The sequence below is a fragment of the Charadrius vociferus genome, unplaced genomic scaffold, assembly GCF_000708025.1.
Source record: "Charadrius vociferus isolate BGI_N301 unplaced genomic scaffold, ASM70802v2 scaffold494, whole genome shotgun sequence".
Lineage (NCBI taxonomy): Eukaryota > Metazoa > Chordata > Aves > Charadriiformes > Charadriidae > Charadrius > Charadrius vociferus.
In genome coordinates this window covers 1,205,362-1,226,833 of record NW_009648157.1, presented here as the reverse complement: position 1 = coordinate 1,226,833, position 21,472 = coordinate 1,205,362, and positions in this window count along the sequence as shown.

Here is a 21,472-nt window from a genome sequence, read left to right as displayed (position 1 = left end):
AAAGAGTGTACCTTTGTATTTCACATGAGAAATGGTTGCCAATCTGAGGTATAATGTCAATGACAAATGCTTGTTTCATTCCCTGGCAATATTCTCATTAGCTTGCATGGTGCAGGATTAGGGCATGAATGATGATTTTTTTGGACTCGATGATCCTAAAGGTCTCTTCCAACCTAGACAATTCTACGATTCTATGATGACTAAGGTCATGGTTATGTTTAAGTAAATTCTTAAGAAAATCATTTTCTGCTACAAAAAAAAAAAAAAAAAAAAAGGGAACAGATATAAGACAGAGAGTAGCCTAGTTGGCCTTTTAAAAAATAGTTGTCACAACGCAAAATTAGCATCTCACTTCTGTCTAAAGGGCAGTCCCCACGTATCATAAATGCCTGAAGTTAAGCCTAGCTTGCCCCTGGCTATTAGGGATGAGGAGGATTATTTGCTTGCAGGCCACGGCTGCCTTTCCCTTCCCTTACCCAGAAGCCTCACGCTTTTGCTGCACTCCGGCTGAACTCATTAAGCTCAATTTCTGCTGAGCTGGTGAGGGCAGAGGTGGGAGGGAGGCTGCGTTCCCTCTCCCAGGGCACGGGCACTGCTGCTGCTGCCCTACAACAAGACCAGGGACTTATGATTCTGACACGATGGTTGAGTTTTGCTTCTTGTCCTTTTAAATGATGTAGTTGCTACAAATACTCTGCACTGTGCTGCCTGTGATTTGCTACCACAGAGAGGACTGTTTTAAGGCAAACACAGTAGTGACAATACAGTTTTGATCTATTTTTTATCTCAGATTCCTTACTGTGCTGTTTTACAGGAGCATGCCAAATCGGCTTTAAAAATACTAATCAATGCCTAGAAAGGTACATTTTAATTTGAACAATGTCCAGTTTTATGCCAGAGTCATTCTGTTTAGCTCAGTGCAGTTGCATTGAGTAAACTGGCATAGTATACAAATGAATGAAACTCGTGGACAAAGGTACGTAGTTGCTGATTATCAGTTTACATCTTAGGATTTGAAGTGGAACAATATTCAGAGACAGGGTCTGATGTTGATGTATGATCAGGTCCACCATTCCTAAGATTTGTTTTCAGCTGATTAAATTGTTTTCATGAACATTAGTAACCAGTTTGCATTTACAATTTTCTCTTCAAAAGAGTTGGACTTTAAGTATTTTTTGTGTGGTTTTAAAAATAAACTTAAATTTAAAAAAACCCCTCATGTTATTTTTCAGAGGATTTTCACATAACAGACAGGCAATGTTACAGAAATAGTAAACAAATTGCAAAGTCCAATGTGTAAACATTAGGTCTGATGTGGAGTGCAAAATTATAAACAATAAAAAAAAAAACCATTTATTGATTGAACATTTTCTATTTATGCACCAAAGTTGGTTGGGAGCATTTGGATAAAAGCTATGTGGTTGTGTAATTGAAGACTGATCTTATCACATGTGTAGGAGGGGAGAAAATAAAGTTTGTATAGACACAATTACATCTGGCATATGTAACTTCTGTGAGTTGTCTTAGCAATGATGATAATACCGACCGTTCCAGGACAGATGTTCCATAGTGTGAGCAGATTCTGCCTGTTTCTTTCACTTTTCCAGCTGCCAGTCAGAGGTTTTTCTCACCTTCTGGATACATGCTGTCTAGATAATTCATACCTTTCTTCTTTCCTCCTCAGATTCCTCCCTTTAATCCAGCTTTTGTCCCTTCTGTGTCTGAAACAGAGAGCTAAATCTAGCTTCCATCATGGGGATGGGAGTGAAAGTGGGGATAGGTGTTGAGCATGCAGAAGAGTTTCTTTCTGGGATTGCTTGGGGCTGAAGCAATTATGGGCATTAAAGACTGATTTTTGTCCTATATTCCCCAACCTGAAGCATGTTCAGCCACTCTGTGGGAGCACTATATGCGCGGTCTCCTTAGTGCTTCATCAAGGTTATAAAGGTGAGTTGTTGGAGAGTCTAAGTGCTAAAATTCAAGGGTATGTGAGAATTTGAAAAGGCTTGTAATTTGGACAAATTAAGATAGATTTTTGCAGGGATAGCCAGAGCTCTGCATCCTGCCAAATGTATAACTCTGAAGTTCCTATATATTCATTCATGCATTGAGAAAAAAGTGAAGAAGCAGCCAATGTAAAATTAAGACTCTTTGCATCACAAATAGCTTGTAGATGGATAGACAAAAGTAATTTTATTTCCATTGGCTTGTTAAAGCTTTGCTTGCAGTAATTCATAAGCTTGTTTATATTTCTTCACTGTTTGTAGCTCTTTATCAGATAGTTTCTTTACCAGCTTGTTTCATCTTTCCATGGTTGAGCAATTATAGAGCCTTCCAGGCCTTGACAGCCCTTAGTTACCATAATAGAATTGTCTATAGGAATCGAGTTTTCACTGAACAAATTCTAATAGAATTGCACTTTGTATATCACCAGTTTGTCTTGAAGTTTCAGCAGCCTCTTTTGCATTTGGCTGGCCGAATTAAAAACACAGACCAGGCTATGATTCTTGTCACTTTGGAGGCTCCTTGAATGTTTAAGCAATTAGATGTTTTCACTAGAGTTTTTGGATCTTTAATGTGAGAGTCATTGTCAGTGAGCATGACAGTGGTCAAAGTTCAAAATCATAGAACCATTTAGGTTGGAAAAGACCTTTAAGATCATCGAGTCTGACCGTAAACCTAACACTGACAAGTCCACCAGTAAACCATGTCCCTAACACCATGTTTATTCATCTTTTAAATACCTGCAGGGATGGTGACTCAAGCACTTCCCTTGGCATCCTGTTCCAATGTTTGATAACTCTTTTGGTGAAGAAATTTTTCCTAATATCCAATCTAAACCTCCCTTGGGGCAACTTGAGGCCACTACTTCTTCTTGTACCACTTGTTACTTTGGAAAAGAGACTGACACTCACCTCACTACAACCTCCTTTCAGGTAGTTGTAGAGACTGATAAGGTCTCCCCTGAGCCTCCTTGTCTCCAGACTAAGCAACCCCAGTTTCTTCAGCTGCTCCTCATGGGACTTGTTCTCTAGATCCTTCACCAGCTTCGTTGCCCTTCTTTGATCAAATGGTTGATCCTATGCAGCTTTCATGAACTCACTGATGGTGAATGGACTTTGTCAAACAAGCTAGTCAAAACAGAGTACTTTTTTAAGATGTTCATGTTTCATGTAACACTGAGAGCACAGAGAGGCTCTGTGAGAATGAGGTTACAAAAGTAACTGTCACTATAGGGAAATCTTAGTTCATGTTCCGGACATTGCCTAATTTGACTTCCTTGAAAATCTCTCACTTTCGGATAGTTCGCAACTCACTGTGCTTCCTGGTGTTTCTTTCTTTTTATGTGGTGTGCTATTTTTCAAGATACAACATAGCAGGATATATTATTTCATGCCAAAATGTTAGTATTACTTTAACCTTATTACCATGTCTGTGTTTCTTACTGAATTTGAGCTGTTCTGTTGTTTTGTTCTAGTCTTTTTATTAGTATGAGGATTATTACTAGATTTTTTACTATAACGAAATAGAAATGTTTGCTGTCATAACTGGCAAATACTCTGAATTTATGAACAGCATACTAAAAATACCACTAAAATAAAGGAAATGATTGTGATATCACTTGTGGAACCCTCGGAAGAAACTGCTATTTAATCCCCATTTCATCAAGTTTATGGATGCCTTGAAATATTAGATAGCAACACGAGCAAGCAACATGCCCTTGCTGCAAAGAAGGTTAATGGTATCCTGGGTAGCATTGGACAAGGCATTGCCAGAAGGTTGAGGGAGATGGTCCTTCCTCTCTACTCAGTGCCGGTGAGGCCACACCTAGAGCACTGTGTCCGTCCAGCTCAGGTTTCCTTAGTACAAGAGAGACATGGACATACTGGAAAGAGTCCGTTGAAAGGCCACAAGGATGATGAAGGGACTGGAGCATCTCTCCTGTGAGGAAAGGCTGAGAGAGCTGGGGCTTTTCCACCTGGAGAAGAGAAGGCTCAGGGGAATCTTATCAATGTGTATAAATACATGAAGGGAGAGTCCAAAGAGGACAGAGCCAGGCTCTTATCAGTTGCACCCAGTGACAGGACCAGAGGCAATGGGCACAAACTGAAACACAGGAGATTCCCTCTGAACATCAGGAAACACTTTTTCACTATGAAGGTGACTGAGCACTGGTACAAGTTGCCCAGAGAGGTGTCTCCATCCTTGGAGGTATTCTAAATCCATCTGGGTATGGTCCCGAGCAACTGGCTGTAGGTAGCCCTGCTTGAGCAGGGGGTTTCGACAAGATGACTCCAGAGGTCCCTTCCAACCTTTTCACCATTCTGTGATTCTGTGAGGTTAACTGGAATCTTGCTTTTGTCTAAGATGTGCTTCCTAGTGAAATTGGTACCCTAAAATTCTACACTTGAGAGGAAAATGTGCAGTTAGGGACTGAGCACGTCACAGTTTTGGGTGTGTTTCATCTTTCGTTGTTTCTTCATATCAAATGCTGTACAAATACATAATATTTCACAGTATATATTCCACACGGAAGTACATAAATATAATTTTTCCTCTCTGGGTGTTTGCACTAAAATTCTGCTGGTAGCAGTCAATGTAGCTCAGTTTAAACCAACTAAATTTTACCAATGCCCATCTACAGAATTTGTCTTTATGTATGTAGGAAAAAATAATTTTATCTGTGGTGTTTGATTCCCACAGATGGACTCAAGCAGTAATTATTTTACAGTTATTAGTATAAAAATCTGCAGAAGATATTAAACAGCAGTGGGCCTACATTTTTCAGCCTCTGGTTTTCAAATGTAATTTCAACTTGTAATATGGATATATTTTTAACACAGAATATTATTAATCCTCAGTAGTAACAATGTTAACTTTGCATTTCCATACTTCTGAGGTTTTTGGGGATTTTTTTATTTTGCTTTTGGTCTGTTCAGTTGCTTTTGGCATACACTGGAATGTTCTGTGATAAGGGCCTGAAATCCTAAAGGACTCTTGTTTTGTCATCAGAAAAGTATAGGTGTACCTGTGCCATGTCCTACTCACCCAGTACAGGGGGACAGATTCAGCCACGCCATGAAGAGTGACATCATGTGCAGTGCTACTTTTGCACAGATAATTTCACCTCATTTGGAAGTTTGTATTTTCACTGTAGGTGTACAGGACAAGTTAGAAAATAGGACTGGAAAAGTCTTCTGAGTCATTTATCATCTACCTTTATAGGCTACCACACTCATAAAATGCTGTTGGAGTCCTGGGAAATTGCATTGTTCTTCTTAAGGGTGAAAACTTTCTTCTAACTCCAGCCTAAATATATTCATATTCCATCACAGCCTTCTGCTCTGGTGCTTTTGCATGGTTTTAAATTTAAAGAAGTTTTTCCTTTTCTAGTGTTCATTCCTTTCTCTCTGTATTTGCAGAGAGCATTTACAGTCTTTCTGAGAGTAAGCAATCTACAAAGTCTGGAACAATAATTTTTATTCTACAGTTCAGCTGATTGTATCTTACCTGATAGCATCATGAGATTCCATTTGCCTTTTGTCACGCTAGTGGCTTACATCATTCCTGTAGCAGAACTACAAAAGTGTGTCTTCCTCTAGTTTGGGTTGTAAATAATAAGTTTCCAACTCACAGCAGAAATCCATGTTGCTCCCTGAGTGTGTAGCCTTGCATTTTGAGCTTCTTAATAGTAGTAATCTAACTGTTTCCAGTCTTCAGTCAGCCCAATTTCTTTAGTTTTTGATATTCTGATTCCATTGTAATGGTGTTTCCCAAATATGAGTCATAGGTAAGCTTTATAAGCATTGTTGTGATTTTCCTGCCAAAATCATGGCTGAAAATATTAAAGACAGATTTAGACTAGTCTTTGAGGAACTCCAACCTTTGTTCCTACTTATATCAGCATTTAAGGAAGCTCCTTCATCAAAGTAAGCCTGGTTTTGACTTCTCTACCTGCAGACTAACTTGCTTTGTGAGTACTTTCAGTGGTAGATAGTGGGACAATTCTCTGAGATACCGCTCAGTGTAAAAGTGGCAGAATTTGTCATGTATTACCTGATAGAGAGGGTATTTAAAATACTAGTGATATAATTTTTTAAGTGAGGGATTGTCTGGAGACACTTTGGCAAACAAAGGAAATCAGATGAAGGTATGAAACCGTTGTGAATGTGCCAAAGTATATTTAAGTCTTTTGTGAAGGCTGAGGTTCAGAAACAGCAGATGGTTGTGGCTCTGAGAGGAATAACCACATGATCTAAGGCCATTTTATATTTGTACAAGACCTCTGTTGGAAAGATGTATGCACACAGTTTGCACACAATTCTTCACTCATAATATTTTTTCAGCACCTGCATAGATACCAGCCACCATCCTGTTTCTGGAATGTTTTAAGTATTAATTTGTTTCAGTGGGATATGCTAGATTTCTTTTTTTTTTTTTATGTATTCAAGGAACAATGAAATACAGGAGTTGGCATTACCCCCAGAACTGAGTTCTTTTATGTGCTCGTATATATTTTTGTTTTATTACAATTCACACTTGAAAGAGTAATTAATTTGTAAGGTCCTGATTTGAACCTGAGTTGAAAGATATTTGAGCATGTGTATCATTTTATAAATACAGTGAGAAATCCTTATGACTGTTTTAAGTAACATAGCATATCTATTACTAATAATACAGAACAGTTTTTCATAAAATCATAAAGCCAAAGAATAGGCCAGGCCAGAAGAGTCCTCAAAAGATCATCTCGTCTAACTTTTTGTGGGAAAGGGGACCTAGATGAGGTTATCTAGCATCCTGTCCAATTACATCGTGAAAATCTCCAGTGATAGGGATTCTAGCATGTCCCTGAGGAAGTTGTTCCAGTGAATGATTATTCTCACTGTAAAAAAATAATTTCTCATATCAAGATGAAACCTCTCCTGGTGCAACTTCTACCCATTGCCCCTTGTCTTGTCCACATGGCTTCTTGTGAAGACAGTCTCCTTCCTCTTTGTAGCCACCCTTTAAGTGCTTACCCCTTTTATTTACTTCTAAATAAATAATTCTAATAAAGAATTCATAGTTTAATTCTAAATATATTTAAAATTATCATACCTCCAAGCATTCAAAAATAGTAATTGCATTCTTTCCCTTAGGTAGACTTCCATAGAGCTTTATGTCTACAATATGTGTAACTATAGTAAAAATGATCTCAAGAGTAAAACTGCCCAGACTTTCCACAGAATAAAAAGAGGATTCTACATTTTTTTAAACCTTTAGTAAACCATTGTCATTTCACTGAGCTTAAGCATAAACAGAACTGAGATACGATTATATAATATCTTTTCTGTAAAACAAGAATCATCATGGTTTTATGCACAGATTTATGTAAAAGTTACAGATGCTGCACCCCTACATCCTGATTTAATCTCTTGGACACTGTGTACCTAGTATGTCTCCATTAGTTTTGATTTATTTCAGTAGATTCTGAGTTCTTCCACATCCAAGTCAATTTTTCTCCACTGCTTTTGGACTACTGAACTCACTGTAGGCATAGAAAAATAGTAATCCTACCATTGGTAGTAGAAATTTGCTCCATGCAGTGCGTTTGGTGCAGTGCATTGAAGTTTCTGTGCTTTATTGAATAGAAACATTAAACATTCAAATTCAAATTCAAACATTTTTGCACAAAGTCTCTCCAGGTTGTAGTGCTTAATGTTGTGAACAGTCCTATTAATGTCATATAATATTAGCAAATCTAGTGAAAATCAATGACAACTGTTACAGCAAATTGCCTACCTGACATGGTTGGCTTCAGGAAAACCAATCTTTCCATTGTTTTAGGAGCTCATGTAAGTGCCATTCAGTGAGTAAAAGATGGAATTGGACCCTATGCTTTCAATTTTCAAACATATGCTACCTGCAATCTGATCTCATATATGTTTTTGTATAACTGCATGTTAAATACCCTTCTTGACTGTAGAATGACTACTTAAAGCCCTAACTAAGAAAGATACTTGTAGACATGCTGGTGCTGATCTGGATAGATTTCAGCATTTTTAAAGACCTTTTTTAAATGATTGGATGTGAGTACTGCTTGTCTGTAAAACTTCAGTTAAAAATTAAGGATTTCAATAAGACACGTTTTGTTCAATCTGAGTTTATAAATACCTTTAGGGGAGTTGACCAACAAGACAAAAAGGTTATTATACACAAGCTTTCCATGTCAATTGAAAGAATTGCTGCAAAATGTGTAAATGGTAACATGATGCCAGCTGCAGAACTGCAGCAAACTGAAAAAAACACAAATATTTGTTTAGGGTTTTTTTTTTATTTTATTGTGGTCATTGCAGATGCTACTGTAGTAGATACAGAGTTTCTAGGCAAGAGAATGAGTTTTCGTCGGTGTGTTTAAATCTTCAAGTCTTTATGAAAAATTTGTTCTTAAACTGGTATGCCTATTTAATAGCATGGATGGATTGAAATTTGAGTATAATGTAGAACAGTTATTAATGAACTTCACTGGACTTTCTAGATTTCTAGCTGATTTGTCACCATCCAAACCATGTCTTTAAGTATACAGTTACAGAAAATAAGTAGTTAAAAGAAGAAATGCCAAGCTGACTCTGATCAGTTTTATCAGGCTGTTTTCACCCTGTGTATTGGTCCAGGAAAAGATACGTGTGTGTGAACACTAAGTTCACTATCACCCATGCCAGACTGGTGAATAAACAGACACCTGTAGAGCAGCGAATCCTGAAAATTTCAGAAGGCACTGAAGCCATTGCACATAATCATCTCAAATGTTGAGTATCCTGATTTTAGTTAATATCTATCTTCTTCAGAATGCTGCTTTTAAAAATTAATTAAATGAGCTCCTAATGCTTTTCTAATAGGTGTTCCTTTAATTTGTGACTGTATTCAGTGGAGTGCAGATACTATGAGTGGAGTGCAGATACTATGAAAGTGAGTAATATATTTACAGCCACATTGAGATTAAGACAACATTTAGTGGAGATGATGAGAATAACAGTAGTGCGGCAGCACAGGCAGAAAGGCAGTAAACATAAAATGCAAATGCATTCATTGATTAGTTCTGAATACACTCTGCTTCTACATATGGAAAAGAACAAAATGCAGCCCATCCAGGCAAAATATGGAGCAGAACAATTTAATCACAGTTCTTTTTTAGTCACTATAAACACAAAATAGGAGCAAGTGTGCTGCAGGGACTGAGCACGGGGAAGATGCACAAAGTCATAAAAATGACATTTTGGGCATATCTTCCAATCCACTGCAGAAATCATGCTGTTCTCATTAGTTTCTCCAAATGCCGAGGGAAGCCCTTCTGATCAACGTGAAGAGCCATTACGGGCAGTAGAGTTATGTCCGGACTATGTCCTGGCTTCTAAGGATCAAGATTGTATCAGTGCACTGTGCTCTTTTCGTACTCTGTTCCTTCCTGTGAAAACCCGAGCACAGGAAAGTGGGGGATAATGTGTGTCTGGATGCAGCAGGAACATTTGACATGTGAATATGGAAATACGGGCACAACAGGGCATGACCTTAGATTTCAAGACTGGAAGTCTCCCAACTCCCACAGTGTAAACATATTCTGGGACAGCCCAAGTGCTGCTGTGAGATGGAGCCCGAGTTAAAGTGCACACTCTCTGGCACTGGCTAAACTTTTGGTTTTCCAGGATCCAAAATTTAAACCTCTTGCAGTCCACAGCAAGTGCTTCCAGAGAGACTGATTGGTGAATATGCATGTATAAAAATAAATAAATTAAGAGCAAAAGAGTAGAGATTGATTTGTTCAGTCTGTATTTGATTATACCCAAATGTTTTTTTAAAATGCAAGCTTCTTTGGGTGATAATTTGAATCATTCTATGTATCTTTCTAACTAGTGGCTGGATAGACCCCTTCTCTGTCTTAGAAATGAAAGGAATAAATGAGAAATGTGTAAAATCAAAATACATATTTTGTAAATGCGTTTCAGACGGACAGTAACAGCAGACAGTTCTCAGCAGCGTGCCACTCAGCATGCTGCACAGAAGGTGGTGATTCTGCAGCTGTAAGGCTGCTTCTCCACACTTCACTTTCCTGTAACTATTCCACCAGTACATAGGGTTTTTTTCTCTACTTCCACTCTTCCAAATGGCCCCCAAACCAGCGTACTAAGGTTACCTCTAGATTGGGCAATGGTATATGCTGATGCAAACCCCAAAGAGCTGATCCCCATCATATTCCCTAGTAAGGGCTTGGCCAAGGATGACTGGTCGCCTTCTAGCCCTTGCGCGTGGTTTTCCATTCTGCAGAAACTGATGGGAAGCAGAGTGGTGCTCAGTGGTGGAGCAGGTTATGGCTGGTGTGTGCACCTAGACCGCAAAGCTTGGAAATTTCGATAACAGATCTGTTAGTGGGACTGTCTGCCTGTCTCTGATTGAACATATTCCATAGAGGCGTATATCCCAACGCCACACTTTCACAAATCCTGTCTTTCTCCTCAAAAAGTAAAAAATTGAAAAGTCCTAAGTGCATGAGGTATTTAAAAATACATTCCCATTCTTTGTAACGGTGCTGCTAAGCCTTGTTGTCATCTGTAGTGCAGTGGCTGCTGAGATCAATTTTTCCCTCTTTCTTACTTTGCTCCCACTGCCTGTAGCTCCCTCATTCTTTTTCTCTTCCTGAAGTGTATAGTGTTACCATTAAACTTAGAAACTTTCAAACAGTGTGTTAGCTTTACAGCTGCTACCAAAGTTTTTTTTCTGTTTGTCTGTTGTTTTTTAGAAAAGAAAACTGTCCTGGCATTGTCCCATAAAAAAACATGAACTGCAGACTTAAAGGAAAAGAAATGAGCCTGCATTGCCTCTGTGCAGTTCTCCTAAATGGGGTAATCCATCTGTTACAGACGTAGCCTTTGTAGCCTGAAACATTGTTCCTTTTCATAAGGAAAGTCCCCATACTATTGCTTTGACTCTACAAGCTTTTCTACAGCTGCTTTAGGTTAAGAGTGTCCTTAATGAAGATGGAAATTGCTATATAACATATTTTATTGAAAGCTTTAGAGGATTTATGCCATATTGCTGACCAAACAAACTTTCCCAGCGGGGTGCTCCTTGCTGCTTTCTGTGCTGTGTTGTGTTCTCAAGTGACATCTTGAAGCCTTGCAGGTGGCTTGGCACACTTTTCTATGCTTCCAAGTTGTTTTAGCAGTTACTCCTAAAGACACCAAAGACCTGTAAAACAAAACAAAAAACAAACAAAAAAAACCCAAACCCCAAAAAGAATAGGGAAGCTCCTTGGTGGTTTTAGGACAGAACTATCAAAACCATAGAAAACAAAAATTGATGCTGAAAATGAGGAGCTGTGAGCAACTTGCATTGAATTTCACCGAAGTAAGAAACCAAACAAATCTCCACAATATCAGGTCACTGAGAATGAATCAAGATGCCTTTATTAGACATGTGTGAACTTGGCTCTGTCGAGCCTCTCTGTGCGTGACTCCTCCTTGCGTTACCTCGCAGCAGAACCCTGTACTTGCAGCCGCCTTCCTACCATCTGAACCCCCAAGTGCCTGAGGCAAGAGGTGCTCCATGTGCGATCTGCTGCCGCGCACCCTACAGCCATGGCACCTGGAGCTCGGCAGCCGAGGAGGGGCTGCTCTGCTGCCACAGCCGGCGGGGACTGTGCTGCTCAGGATGCCTCTCTAGAAATGCTGTGCCAGAAAGCACGCCACCGCTCTCCGTCTCTTGATGTACACGTGTGATATGCATGATACTAGAGATTATAATATGCATGCATGATGAATATTTCATCAGCATATACGTCACTGTCTGAAGTTACGTGGTTGGTTTGCTTCATCTTTCAAAATAATAAGTCCGAAATGTTTTTCAGTAAATATATACAATTACATTTGTCTTGTTTTCCCAATCAATCTAAAAATGCAGTCTGTTGGTGGTACTTTAGTTCAGAAAAGGTTTGTAAAAATATGAAGATATTTTCAGCCAGCAAAAGGAAGACATTTGCTTAAATCAAAACCAAATTTTCTTGCAACGTTTCTTTCAGGTGCAGAATGATCTTGTCAGGCATTGTGTTTTACAAAAACAGAAAGTTGAATTCAGCCTCTATAATGATACATTTACTGTAATGGCATACTAAAAGTGGGCCTTTTATTCTCATTTCAATATTGTGTACTACTCTGTTAGCCCCTGTGGGTGAACAACATATGAATCTCCACAGTTTCATAACTGCCTTCATTTTACCAGAGCAAAACAAAGTCTGTTCAAATACTCCGGTTCTCTGATTTAATGAAACAGAAAGTGCAGCATATTATCAGAACTTAGAGAATGTTTCAGGCTGATCTAGGTACTTTCCAAAAATTCTGTTTCATCCTTCTTGTACAACAGTTGAAATCAATTATTAAAAGCTAGGTGGCCTACATGTCTGTTCAGATTCATTGCTTGCTATTTCTTCCACTTCACTGTTTCGGTTGCAAAGCTGAAGGACATCCATGTCTAAATAGAGGATGCAGTGATGAACCCAAGTGATTGCTTTTAAAAGCTCCTTTCCTTTACATGTATGACAACCTAGAGAAGGGCTATGCCATTCAGCCATTTTTATGCTTACTGAGCAGTATATTGTTACAAAAGCACTGGTGAGAAGACTGCATTGCTTTTTGCAGCCACACATCTTGCTGCTTTAGGATATCGGCACTGTAGTTGGGTTGTCCCAGTCCCTGGATGAATTATTCAGGCTCTTGACATCAGAGGTTTCCGCAAGCGGATTGGCTGGTGCTCGGATAATAAAATCTTTCCACGGGAAAACAGTGGAGAAGGATGATGGCAGTGAGACCAGCAGAACTGCTACTTTCAATACAGCTGGCTTTGTCTGGCTGTTGCATCTCCGCAAGAATATATAAAGATGTTTTTAAGGTTTGGCTTCATGTGAATTCTCCGGTAAGAGCAGGTGGAGGGATTTGCGTGAGAGGCCTGTGTTTCCAGTGAAGGAAAAAAAACAGATTGTTCTTGAAAAATTACTTCTGGCTGCATTCTAAAGAAACACTGCACACTACACGAGACAGGAGTAGCAGCAGCCGCAGCAGCAGCCACAGCAGCAGCAGCAGGAGCAGCAGCAGCAGCAGTGCTTATGGCTCGCTACAGAGGTGCTGGTGGCCGAAATGTTACGTCGTTAAATCAGCTTCCCGGGTTCTTTCAGTACCAGCAGGGTAAGTGGTGCAAATAAAGAGCTGACAGTCCTGGCAGGTGCAGGGAGCGTAAGAAACTGTATGACGCGTGGGTCTTGTGAGCATAGAGAAACAGTACCTCTGCAGAGAATTTATATCAGTTCAATGAATTGCTAGGGAAATTTGTAAAAAGTGTATTTATCATGGAATTTGTAAAATCAATTCACTGCTTGGGTTTTACATAGGTTTTACAGTGGTAAAATCTGTTCGTTTTAACCCTATACAAAATAAATGCTAAAAAATATGAAACTTTGTTATTAATAGTTGCTGTTGGGCTCATAAAGAATGTATTGTTGGCATATATTCCCTTGAAACAGATTATTTTGAAACGCTATTTCTGCTGTTTGTTGATGTGACTGAAAATGAGTATGTCTTCTGCTGGTACACATTTAGAAACCAGGAGCTGGTTCGCTGATTTCCAGTTGTTGTCAGGAGGCTGCTTCTTAAATCAGCAGGATGCACTGGAACTACAAATTAGGGAATCATTTTCACTCATTTCATTGATCAGAAGTTTGACTTCTAAAGGCCTGGTTCTTTTCTTTTGGCATGCCGTTGTTGTATTGGGATTGCTGGGGAATTTTAAGTTACAGAGGTCCAAATGAAGGTAGAGCTGGACTGATTTCTGTGCACGCTCGATCTCCATCCCCACACCTACTCACACACAACCCAATTCAAGTGCGCAAATACTTCCATTGAAATTAATTGAGCTACCTATATATGTAATTGCTCGTCAGAGCTGAGCTGACATTTACTGTATGTCACAAGGGAAACATCTTGTTCATGGTTAGAAACCATACTGTGAGAAGTCTGTTTTCCAGAATGTAGAAACCATTATCATATATAAAGACATCCCCTGCCAAAAATAGACAGTATTGAATGAAGCGCAATGCTGTATTTTGAGTGATATTTTTTGTAACTTGCCCATCAGTGCAACAAGTAGATTCTGAGAATGTAATGAATGTTTTAAAATGATGTAAGACATCCTAACCAAGGAAATCAAAGAACAGGAAAATAAAGAATGTGAAATTATTTTCTTAGTCATGAAGTGTGCTAATCTAGCAATAGATGATGGAAGTATACGTATCTTTTTTTCCTCTGGTATTTCTTATAGGTGAGTTATCTTTTATATGTAGAGAAAATATCCCAGAGTCATAATGCACAAACACTTTTTGGGAGCTCCTGTGGTCAGGGAGCCATTGTTGTCCCATTTAAGATAACATCTTGGCTGATGGATTTTGTGTGGTGATTTGTATCTGTATGTACTCTTATTGAGGAGCAGCATTGCATGCATGTAAATCAGGAAGTTTATTATTAGTAGTTAATCAAACTTAGTAGTTATCTGTTCCAGAACTTTAAAGGGGATTAAAGAATATTCCCTTTTAATTTTACAGATGTGAAAGAGATCAAATCACTATTCAGCACTTCACAAGTCAGCAGCAAAGGCAGTAACTAAAATTAGGTTTTCCATCTGTAGGTTTTGGAACATGCATGTGTTCTTATAAAAAATGAATATTTAACAGCAATTTTATTTATTTGCATTTTCTGTAGGGGAATGAAGGTGCTCATTCGGAACTTATGGTGGTAATAACATGATTTGTTTTCCAGTAAAATAGGTATTTCCTTTTAGTTTTGAAAGAAAAATCTCCAACATAAATATTTACATGCCCCGTTGTGACATTATTCCATGTGTCAGACCTGATTCCCCACAAGGAAGGGACAGGACTTCATGGATTGGTTATGGCACGGTGATTCTCTTCCCTCCGTGGCCATGACCCTGGCTGCTGAAGTTGGAGGAGCTCATTCAGGAGCTATTTTTGTCTATGCAGCTGGCAGCAGTCCCGGAGGGACTATCTGAGAATCAGTGAAATTCACTATAAATCAGACAAGTGCTTCAAGACAGGACTAAGGGAGGTAGTAAGTAGCAGTATAGAAACTGCCTGAACTAGATAATGGCTCCTCCCTGGCAGGATCTCCCAGAGGACAAATAAGCTTGATAATGCAATTTCAAACCTTTAATTCAACATTCTAAACATTTTCAAATATACACGCTCCGAGTATTTTTTCCTACGTCCCCGGTTGACTTTCTACATAAAAGCAACTTGACTGTCAGAGACATAGTTAAAAAGTACAGAGAAGCTGTAGGTGCTCAGACCTTGGGTAAATATAATATGGACTTAGATGTCAAATTTATTTTGACATTCAGATTTGAAATGGTATCTTACTGTTCATTGACTCATTAAGACTTGAACTTTGCTGTGGAACTCTTCAAATAGTCAAGTGTCAGAGCATTACTATAAGAATATGAAGTGTTTGTTATGGGTAGTTACAGGCAAAACTAACTGTCTCAGGAAAATATAGTGGCATTTCTGGAAAATGCAGAATGCATTTGTTGTCAATAGGGAATACTATTCTTCCATCTTGTAAATACAAAAGTATTCAGCAATGTCTAATCAAACCGATTTCCTTTTTTTCTCAGATGAGCAAGAGTCAGTACAGAAAAGGACTTTCACAAAATGGATCAATACTCATCTGGCTAAGGTAATCTATGGCTTTGAATTTTATTTTTTTTTAGGTCAAACCTTTTCATCTATGCCTATGCAGGCCCTGGAGTATAGAATATGTCAGATGTGTCTGAGCAGAATGGCATAAACTTAAAAAGGGATTCCCATTATCTGTACACCATAGAGGATGAATCCATTTCAGCATGATAGTGATCAGCTGCCGCAGTTTGAGTGCTGTCTGCAGGCAACAACCCAGCTCCTTTGGCCAAAACTCAAAGGTAGAACAGTGGCTATTTCAGTCAGATGAAATATTTGAAACTGCTTTCTGTTAAGCAGAAATATTAGCCTTATTACATACAATGTATTTGAATAAAACTTGAGTTGGTTGCGTAGTTTCATAGAGGCATGCTGAACGGGCTACAAACATAAATAGTGCTTTGTGAATCCAGTGCCCAATTAATTATCTGATGCATCTCGGGATTTGTCGTGAAACCATTGTAGCTTCTTCTTAGCACAACCTCGAATTCCTTTTTTGGTTTTAGCAGAAGGAAGACAGTGATTTGCACACAATTTTAAAAGTATTAAGCTACAACTGATACCAACTTTATTTGACAACATCAGCAGTGAGTTTTAATTTGGCGTTTCCCTGAGTTTTCACACAGCACAGCTTTAACCGTAGTTATCAATTAGTCCAGTAAATTAAAATATTTAAACACCAGAGGTGGTCTTTGAAATGCATATTTTACATCATGAAGATTAATTAACTTAAAAATTGAGGAAAGAACAGCTGCAAGAGCACTGTTTTAGCTAATAATGCCCTCAGACATGAACAGAGCAAAGAGGAAACTCCTATAATGCTATATAGAACCATGGAATCATAGAATATCATGTCATTTGGTCTAATGAGACTGTATGGTAAAGCAACAGTATTTATTTACATTACTGAGGAATGTAGTTGAGGAATTTACTGTGAAATGAACTACACATTCGCATTGTAAAATTCAACTGCAAGAACAAGGTTGTCTTCAGGACTTCTTGACAGTGGATCCTCGCTGGGAATGGGGTCTGTCCCCCATTCTTTTTGAAATAATTTGGAAAAGGTCCCTGTGCAGCAGAGAACTTAAGCACTCTATGTATGTTCCATTTATTTCAACTGAGATGAAACGACATTCAGTATTTGCTAAAATGTTAGCAAAGTGGGCTGCAAACATGTGTCAGAGGAGAAAAAGAACTAATTGTATTGTGTCATGAATAATTGATCAATAATATCCAATAATAATTGACAAGTAGATATATGTACATATTGTTAGGGGTGTATATATATGTGTGTATGCATGTAGTGGTACTTGCTAGTGATAACTGACTAATCCTTGGGAAGAGACGAAGTTGCAGTGGCAGCTCAGTTAAGAGGTTTTGGATTGAGAGTTTCGAACTCTACTGCACTAGCGAGGTTAGACTTTTTGACTTGTGTGATCTAGGCGTCTGTTTCTTTAATGGGTCTGCAATGGTAAAGGCTAATCAGATACTCACATTCAAACCAAGCAGTAAGTTAGCCACAGCCCTCACTTTTAGCTATCTGAGCTACCCTGTAGTAATTGCTCTGTGTTAATTCACCCTTTAATAGGAAGGTTGTTTCTGTGATACTTTTATTGATGGCTGTCAGCAAGTTTGCATCACTGCCTGAGTCAGATGTATAGATTAGCTGACTTTGCTTCCCGTTTATGCTGTTGCGCTGCCACAGGAGAATCACAAGTTATAGATTATAGAGATTAGACCCAACAGGAATAACCCATGCCATTCAAATTTTTAAGTTTTTAAAGCTTAGGCTTTTAGATCTTTGTTAGTCATGTTTTTGGAAAGTGTGGAAGTACATTTTCTGAGTTCATCACAGCTGTAGGAAATACTGATGGGTCTGTGAAAGGGCTCCCCTTGCACTTGTGTTCCAAACTGTAACCCAGAAATCCAATATTTAGGTTACTTGATTCTTATAAAAGATTGTTGCGGTTTTTATTATTTCAAAAGAAATTGGAAAGCTGTAACATTTCCATTGTCTGGAGGCCTTTGAAATGTGACAAGGAAAAATCCTGGAAGGAGACCCACTTTTAGGCAGCATTGTCTGCATTCTGCTCTCATCTGTGGACCCAATAAAATGTGGCACACCTGCCAAAACTACCTAGCGAGGAACACCATGAAGCGCTGGCCTCACACTAATAGCAGAGAAATGCCAACACACACTTCTGCGCTTGGACCTCTGTGTGTTAAAGCCAGTGAAGTTACACTGGGGTTGAAGAATATGGAAGGGGATGTCATGACTGGACCAGGTGGCAGGTGTTGAGGTCCTGGTGGCTGCGGGGCTGCCCCATGCCAGACATGGCCAAGTCCAGCTGGCTCCAGTGGACCCAGTGCTGGGAACAGCTGAGCTCCTCAGCCAAGCTGGGCAAAATGCTGCACAGGTGGTGAGAAGTGAGGGAAAAAGTGTCAGAAACCGCCCTGCAGGCACCAAGGTGGAAGCAGAAGGAGGGCAGGAGGAGCTCTAGGTGCTGCAACAGAGACTCCCCTGAGGCCCGTGGAGAGCCCACTCTGGAGCAGGCTCCTGACATGAACTGCGGCCTGTGGAGAGGAGTCCACGCAGGAGCAGATTTTTCCTGAAGGACTGTATTCTGCGGGAGAGACCCTACGCTGGAGCAGGGGAAAAGCGTGAGGAGGAAGGAACGTCAGAGAGGAGCTGTTACGGACTGGACGCAAGCCCCATTCCCCATCCCTCTTCCACACTGCGGGGTAGAGGAGCTGAGAGTGAAGGAGTGAAGTTGAGCCTGGGGAAAAAGAGGGGTAAAAAGTGGGGGGAAGGTGTTTTCAATGTTGTCTTTGTTTCTCACCATCCAAATCTATTTTAATTGGAAATGAATTCATTTTCCCTCAGTAGAGCCTGTTTTGCTTGTGACAGTAAGTGATAAGTGATGCCCCTGTCTTTATCTCGACTTCATCTTGTTTTCTTCCCCTGTACTGTTGAGGGCAGGGCGGGAGAGAGCAGCTCAATCCACCACAAGGACATATAAGCGTTACCCACGTAATTATAAGTGAATTTACAGAGCTACTTTTTGCAAAAGCTTTTCTGCTCCCTTACTTTGTCTGTGTGTGTAGGCCAGTTGCCAGATTGCAGTTCACAATATAATCCAAAATGCAATCCAGAGTTACTGTGCTGAATTTGGCTCAATATATATGGGCTTCAATATAAATAGTAATTTCACTTCAAAATGACTCTCTACTTCTTGGCTACTCTTGTAAAACTTTGGGTTTCTTTCCTTTAATTTTTGGAAGAAAGTTTATTAGTTGCCATTTTTACTAATCTAGTGAAATTATTAATGTTAAAAAGTGATAGGAGGAAATAAGAAAAAAACTAAAATCTGTAACTAAAATACCAGTAATTCTAAAACCATGGCTGTCTGGAGAAATATGCCATCGTGAATAAGTTTGAATGTTTTTGAAAAAATGCTAGTGAGTAACTGCATGAAACCTCAAAACCAGGAGAAATGAATGTTTTCTAAGCAAAGAGTTATGGGGTTTCTCTGTAGCAATTTGAAACATAGGTTTACTGATGGCAAAGAAAAAGGAAACTCTGCTCAGGTGGAGTTATCATCCTTATACTCTGTTGGTTGAGAAGAGCAAAGAAGGGTTAAAAAAGAGCAGTTTCTGACACTGTGTAGGGTAGTGATTTGGAGGAAATGGAAATGCAGGACTGATTTGATTGTGTTAGGTAAAACTGAGAACAGTTAATTCTTTGAAAATATAAAGCAGGATGTGATAGTTTGCTATGTTGTCAGTTTCTATGACTGAAAGATTCTTCACTGCTAATCTTTAAAATCATAGTGTATGCTTTTCTTCTAAAAAAAATACTTCTCTAATTGAAAGAGAAACTAGTTCAATAACTAAGTTAAATCCACCGAGAAGATTTAAAAAAATCTTTTTTTGGCTTTTTAACTGTAAATTTAAGAATGCATTTGAGAATATGGATAAAAATAAATGAAAACTAACAAAACAAGTAAATGAAATGAAAGTACTGTTGAATTGAACTTTATGAAAGGGAGTAGGAGGGAGGTATGAATTTTTGCTCTTACAGTAGAATGCTCCTTTTTTTAAAATTACGTTTCCTAATTCAAAGGTATGTTCTTTCAGAAGCAGAAGACAGGTAAAGGACTTCGCATCAGCTAATTATGGTACACCTCAAAGAATGATTGATGTACAACAGCCCTAGCACAATCTGTGCCCTCACCCACAGGGCAGTGTCCCACAGGGGATGAGCACAGAGGAAGAGCTGCAAGTATGATAACTAGCAGGTAGTATAATGCAGCTTCATTTTGGGGCAGCATATTAGCACTAGTCTACATCTATCCCTCTGCTGTCTGTCTTCCTAACTTCAGCTGAGTCCGTTCTGTGATTCTGGCTTGGGGATGTGGTGAGACTCAGCAACTAGAAATCCTCTCTTTTCTCTGCCACCTATTTGCAGAAATTGGGTCACAATCTATCAAATGAATGTGATCTATCTTCTGGCCATCCAGTTTAATTTTTTTGCATCTCTGCAGTTCTACTGATGATAAATGAGATAAACATGAAACAGGACAAGAAGTTTCCTATTTGCATGTTGTCTATTCATATACTTGCGCACACCTCCAGGGCTGTGATCTCACTGGCATCACAGAGAAGTGGTGGGATGGCTTCTATGAGTGGAGTGTTGGAATGGAAGGATACAGGCTCTTTAGGAAGGACAGGCAGGAGAAACGAGGAGGGCATGTCACCCTCTTTGTCAATGACCAGCTGGAGTGCATGGAGCTCCACCTGGGGATAGATGAAGAGCTGACCAAAAGCTTAAGGTCAGAATTAAAGGCATGGCTGGGGCAGGTGACATTACAGTGGGGGTCTGCTACAGGCCACCCAACCAGGATGACAGAGGCTTTCTGTAGGCAGATTGGAGCAGCCTCATGTTCACAGGCCCTGGTCCTCATGTGGGACTTCAACCACGCCGGTATCTGTTGGAGGAACAACACAGCAGGGCACAAGCAATCCAGGAAGTTCTTGGAATGTGTCGATGACAATTTCCTTCTCCAAGTGGGAGAGGAGCTATTCTGGACTTTGACCTTACCAACAAGGAGGGTCTAGTGGGGAATGTCAGGCTCAAGGGTAGCCTTGGCTGCAGTGATCATGAAATGTTCAAGATCCTTAGGGCAGCAAGGAGGGTGCACAGCAATGTCACTACCCTGGACTTCAGGGGAGCAGACTTTGGCCTCTTGAGGGAACTGCTTGGTGGAGTACCATGGGATAAAGCCCTGGAGGGAAGAAAGGCCCAAGGAAGCTGGCTAATATTCAAGAATCACCTCCTCCAAGCTCAGGAGCGATATATCCCAATAAAGAGGAGGTCAGGCAAAAAAGCCAGAAAGCCTGCATGAATGAACAAGGAGCTCCTGGACATGACCAAAAGCAAAAAGGAGGCCTATGGAGGGTGGAAGCAAGGACTGGTAACCTGGGACTAATACAGAGAAACTGTCCAAGCAGCCAGGGACCAGGTTACACAAGCTAAAGTCCAAATAGAATGAAATCTTGCCAGGGACTTCAAGGGCAATGAGAAAAACTTCTATAAATATGTCAGCTATAAAAGGAAGTCTAGGGAAGATGTGGGCCCTCTCTGGAAAGAAATAGGAGACCTGTTCACCTGGGATATGGAAAAGGCTGAGGTACTCAGTGACTTTT